This window comes from Vicugna pacos, chromosome 4, assembly GCF_048564905.1.
Source record: "Vicugna pacos chromosome 4, VicPac4, whole genome shotgun sequence".
NCBI lineage: Eukaryota > Metazoa > Chordata > Mammalia > Artiodactyla > Camelidae > Vicugna > Vicugna pacos.
The window spans coordinates 16,326,303-16,332,412 of NC_132990.1; the positions used below are offsets into that span (position 1 = coordinate 16,326,303).

At 37.4% G+C, this 6,110-nt stretch overlaps 1 non-coding gene across 1 annotated transcript; it reads right to left on the reverse strand.

Annotated features, from left to right (window-relative positions):
- Window positions 1–5,796: 5,796 nt before the first annotated feature.
- LOC116280228 (U6 spliceosomal RNA) lies at window positions 5,797–5,899 on the reverse strand. The gene has a single exon (XR_004189538.1). It is a non-coding gene; the product is annotated as a U6 spliceosomal RNA (small nuclear RNA).
- Window positions 5,900–6,110: the final 211 nt, after the last annotated feature.

Sequence of the window (6,110 nt, forward strand, 5' to 3'; positions counted from 1 at the left end):
AATGAATCTGGGAATTCTAACCTTTGGCCAAGTGATTTACCATTAGTGATTTGTATTTTGGGGAAACATACCAACAGAAGGATGACAATCATTTTTGTCATCAAAGCAAGTGCATTGGTTACAAGTACATAAACCTAAATTTCTCTTGAACATGTTTTAAAATTCTTTTTTTGTCTACATTTTCTCAGCAATAGCAACAATAGAATAGAAATACATATTAAGCTGAAGGAAAAATACTTTCCAATGAAGACCTTGTTGTTATATTTTTAACATTTTTGTTCTTTTTGCTATTTATTAGGTCTCATAAATGTGAACTTAGTTTCAATTCTCCCTTAAGTCTCAAGCTCAGGTGTTTCCCTTGATGTCTTTTCCTGGAGGGCAGCCACCTGTTACACCACACACTAAAGGAAAAGTTGGAGTGTTCCATACTCAGAGAAAGGCTGGTACAAGTATTAGGTTTCAGTCAACTTCAAAGTGAATACTTGTTATTTGCTCTAGGGCTAATGATAGTTAGATTGAGCAAAGCAGCATCAGGAGGACATTGCACACACTAAAGCAACTGCATGATGCAGGAGCACGAAATCCTAGGTGCAGCTAGATCCCTTCTGTATGATAACGTAATGAGGGACCCGCGACCGTGCAGAGTTGTCAAAAACCCGGCAGATTTTACAACATAGAGAATGAGACTTGATGTATGCAAATTTAAGAAAATCATTTAGGAGGTCGAAGGATCCTAGGGTGGATTGCAGTCTATGACAAAGGAATCTAACTGTATTACAGATGGATGAAAAAATATCACTAGAGGAACTGGAGAAAAAAAGTCTGACAATATCCAAGAAAATGCTTCCCCTAAGAGAGGACTATGTGCACCAATAATATATACTATGTTTTTGTCTTTTTTTTGAGCAAGACCTGTATCAGAATCACCTGTGTAACATTTTCTTTCTTCTTTTTTTTTTTTTTAATAAATGTGAAGCTGTCCTCCTTTTTAGATATTCTGAGTCAGTAGATATTGGGTGGATCATTTATTAAAGAGGTCAGTGAATGTTAATAAAACAAGAACCTAATATTAACCACATAGAGGCTTAATATTCATACAGAATTGGGATGAATTATACAGAAATATTTTATATCTGTTTCTTCTCCCTTTGCATCTGGGTTTCAACCAGAAATCTATGTGAGTTACACATTCCCTGAAGCTGAATTGATTTGTTTATGTAATTGCCCTTTTTCTTCTCCAAGTTACAATTTTTTGTGATGGAAAATACGTTTCTTTTTATTCTGTTTTTTTTTCCTTCTTTCACGCAGATTTCTGCATTAGGCTGCAATGGTTATGAAACAGGAAAATAATACATATTTTTTCAATTTTTGTTATAAAATCTATGTGCAAGAAGATTTTTGATATACATGAGTACTGGTCCTTATAAATAATATATAAGAAATTAAAATACTCAGATACACCAGGAATTTAGAAGTTAGAAATGTGGAATATATAGGGCTAATTTAATGATTTTGCAGTGGTAGAAAGTCATAAAGAAGATCAGACGTCTGACAATGCAGGTTTCACAAACTTCCCCCCTCAAGGTTCTGGTCTTAATGATTCTAGTTGTTTCCAATGGAATTGAGGTTATTTGAGTGATGAGTTCAGGGAGGAATTGGGAGATAACAGTCAAAAATATTGTATCATTGGGCAGTGCCTCTTTATAAAATCTTACTGAAGTGTTTTTTTTCCCCGTCCCTATTAGTCCTGAGATGCGGTTCAGTGATTTTAATTGGGGCTGTAATTAAGGCATCATGAGGTCAGTTAAACCTCTCAAAACTGTGTGTCCAACTGGCCTATGATCATCTCTGTGTTATATAGCAGCCCTGAGAGGCCAACGGAGAAGACCTCTGGTACTACCCTTGAACCCATCTCTGGACTGTCCCAGGAAATACTGAAGTAAACAGCAGTTTGAAAGTCTTCTGAGAATCTTCCATTCATTGACACCTTGGTGTACTATGTGATATGTGAACTTGCATTCATATGATGGTATCTATCTCCATGAAATTGCTGTAGAGTTATGTTCTAGGGAATGAATGTATCCTTCATAAATGCACACCCACACATTAGTGAAGAGTCCTAAGTACTTTTTACTGTATTTTAACTTTTATGTAGAGGAATGACTTTAGAAACCATCTATTCAGGAAATCTGATTTTACAATGAAGAAATTGAGGTTCCAGGAAGAAGAAACACAATGGCAATTCTTATTCCCATGAAAATATGGGAAGCAGGGCTTCAACCCCCTGCGTAGTCTTCTTTCTGTCATAAAACAATGTATATGCAGTTACAAGAAGGTATGGATATAAATGAAGATATAAATAAAATAAAATGTAAAATGAAACTGTTTGGAAACAAATAATTTCCAAATAATCTAGTATGAAACAGACCCCACTGATTCTACCTTGAGACTCAGTAGTTTGGTTTTTATTATTATTATTATTTTTATACTGAACACATGTGTCCCATAAAGAAAAACAAATACTTAAAAGGCCGAATAATCTTGATTACTTAATGTCATAACTGGTGGAAAGGGACTTCAACAAGTGCCTTAGCTTTAAAGATTCCACACAGTAAGACTTTGTAACCTTTACAGTACTACCACAGAATTTTGCTTATGAGTGGGTCTCAGCAAACCTATGTTAATTAACTGAAGGGACAAAATGCAGGCACCTCTCAATTTTTGTCAATGAGGGAAAAATTTCTCTCGTTTCATCATGGACTTAGATGAAGCTGCTAAGTGGATGATGGCATCTTCATGTGTTTAAAGGAAAAAGTAAAGAAGGTACCTGGTAATGAATGCCTACTAAATTCCAGTCACTTTAGATCCTTTATCTCACTTAATCCTTAGCACATCCTTAGGCCATAAGAATATAGTCTCTGTTTACAGGTGAGAAAGTTGTGGCTGAGATCACACAACAATAAGGAGTATTTTCAGGGTTGGAACCAAATGATCTCTGACTGCAAAGCCCATCCATTTCTCATACGATAGTAAAATCTGTTACATGGTAAGGAGGCCTCATAATATGCTTTTCCTATAGCTATTTTCAAATGTCTGTGTACCTGGGTGGGTCACAAGGAGAAGGAAAAGAAAGCAGAGTCAAATTCCCTGTAGACAAGATTTTCAACCTGAATGGTATATGCTGTTCTTTCTTTGTGTGACTTCACAGAGCATCCCGATACTGTGCAACCCTATTCATCTCAAGACATATGGAAAGAGTTTTATGTTTTAAACAATTAGACTTGACAGCACTATTGTTTCTTTCTTATTTAATATCCCTCAGCCTTGGAGCCCAGCCAGAATCTGTATTCTCTCTCCAAATTTAATTCTTATTCCTCATATGTATCACTTGGTTGTCCGGAGACAACAGTTAATGGCATTTGTTCTTGTGACTTAGGAGCTTCTGGGTTATGTCACTTTTGTAGCTGACCTCTCAGCTCAGAGGGAATAAAGTTCTGTGTCTAATGGTCTTTCAGGGCCCCTTATCATTGGTGATTTGACTTTCCAGATCCTATGTTGTTCTGTAAATGTCATGAGATGACAAGATTTCTAGATATTAATTTGTTTCTGCTCAAAAGAAGATGGCAGTTATAAATGTAGAAGGAACAGTGAACAAGGATGTTATAGAGGAGAAACTAACAAGGTTATAGTTGTGGGTGTGTAACTTGATGGATTGGCAGGTCTAAAACTCCAGAGGAAATGGAAACAAAGACTGGACAACAGGGAAAAATGCATCTCTACATTTTGTGTCATTTCAGTGCAACTCAGTTCAAGTCAATCATTTCAATTCATTTCGAGTCAATTCAACAAATACTTCTTTGATCCCTCAGTGAAGAGCAGGTATAATTCTAGATTCTGAAACAACTTATATTTCCTTAAGGTTTTGTGTGGCCAAGCAAAACAGAACCACACTGTGGACAGCTTAGGGAAAGTCACTTCACTTCCCTGGGTCTCAAAGTTTCCTCATCTGTTAAATGGTATTATCTTCCAGTCATTCACTTCTGGTGAAATTCCTTATGGAAAGGCTTTGCTATAATTGAAAGAGCACTTGCTTTAAAATTGGTGAGTCACATCTTAGTTCTGGCTATGCTTCTATTTAGCTGCTTGCACCTGGTAAGTCATCGGCTTTGGGGGGTCTCTTCTGAGAGATCAGAGAAACTGATCTTGAAGGTTCCCATTTTGCCTAATAGTTCTGTGAGGCTGGACATAACCTCAGGTGTCCATGTTCATATTGCACAGAGTAAGCAGTCAAACCATGGGGATTTTGTTGTTTTTGTTGTTGAACCTAATTGTTATTCTTTACTCAAAAGTGGTGTACATCCTGGTGTGGCTTGTAACCCGGCATACAACTAGTGCCTGTGGCAAAAACAAACAAACAAACAAACAAAAAACAGCTTTTAACTTTGTCAAAATTTTTCAAAAAAGTCAAAAATTTCTGAAATGGATATCACGTGAGTAACAGAGAAGTTTCTGGCCAGATTTGAATTGATTGGTGTGAGGTTTATGTTTGTCAACTTGCAGCAAAGAAATATTTTATTAAATTAACACTTATGGAGATCTGTTTTATCTATGACAGGTTACTAAATACTACAGTTTCTTTCTCTGTAGTGTCCCTCCTGCATTGGGATTTCCCACCTGATGGACATCAGGCTTTACCATGTGACTTGCCTTAGACAATAAAATGTGAGAAGGAATTAGGTGTGACACTTCTAAATGGAAGTCTTAGGAGAGGCCGTAAATAATTCCTGGGTTCCCTTTCTCTCTACCATGCGACCAGCAGTGTAGTAGGGTCTGGGGCATCCATCAAGCCTGGGACTTGGCATAAAAATACTGTAGAACTGTCCTGTGATTCTTGTAGGGTGAACAAGGACTAATCTTTTGTCCTTGTAATCTGCTAAGAATTCTTTTTCAGTTGCACTATAATCCAGTTCCCCTTCAGTACACTGTGCTTGCTGCAGAGAAGTACAGCCATGAGCAAGGCGGATCTGATCTTGGGTCCTTTAGGGCTATTTCAGACAAGCAAGATGTTACAGTAATGCATGACACATGTTATAGTGGAGGGAGTACATATACTTGGGGAAGCAAACCTGGCCTGGGAGTCAGGGTCGGCCGTCTTGATAATATGCATTTAAGCTGGCAGTTTATAAATTAATAGGAATAAAGCTGGCCAAGGGCCAGGAGAAAGAAGGAAGTGTTAAAAACAGAAAAAAAAAAAAAGATAACAAGCTAAGGCATAAAGGCAAGAAAAGTCATGGGAGAGCTGGGGAACTCATTGTTTTGAGTGTGGCTGCAAGGGGAAGAAACATGGCTGGTGTGAGATACCATCAATCATACTACTGAGCATTTATTGGCTTTCTGCTAAGTGCTTTACATACAATTTCCTAGTGGTTATTATCACCGTTTTATAGAAGAGGAAACTGAGCCAGAGAGAGGTTGAATGACTTGTGTGTAGCCACACAGCAGGGATGTGATTTTATCTGAAGGGCAAGAGGCAATCACTGACTGGTGTTACCCAGGGGAGCCTTGTGATCAGACCCACATTTGAGAAAGGTGGTCGGGCTGCATTAGGTTCCCAGCTCTAAGCCCCATTCTGGTTGGAGGACATGTGAGTCTTAGCTTTTGCTTTTCTTATTAGTCTGACTCCATCAACTCAGACAATTAGCAAGAGGGAAGGTGATGGTTGGAGCCCTGTGAAATGTCACTTTTTTAAAATGCTTTTTAAAAATGAATACACTTTATTATTATTTTTTTAATTGAAAAAGTATGAAACACTTCACAAATTTGTGCATCATCCTTGCACTGGGGTCATGCTAATCTTCTCTGTGTTGTTTCAAAGCGAGCACAGAAAAGGTCATGTTTTGAAGGAGTAGGGGTGTTACATGCAAGGAAAAATACATTATGGGTCTCAAAAACATTTAGATTTGGGTGATAGTTTTAATAACAATATGAATATAATGAATTGATCCCCCAGTGAGCACTTGTACCTCATTCAAATAACAGATGTGATGTTACATCAATATTTTGAGCATTTCAATTTACTTCTGACCGTAAAATAGATAATAGAGTGCAGA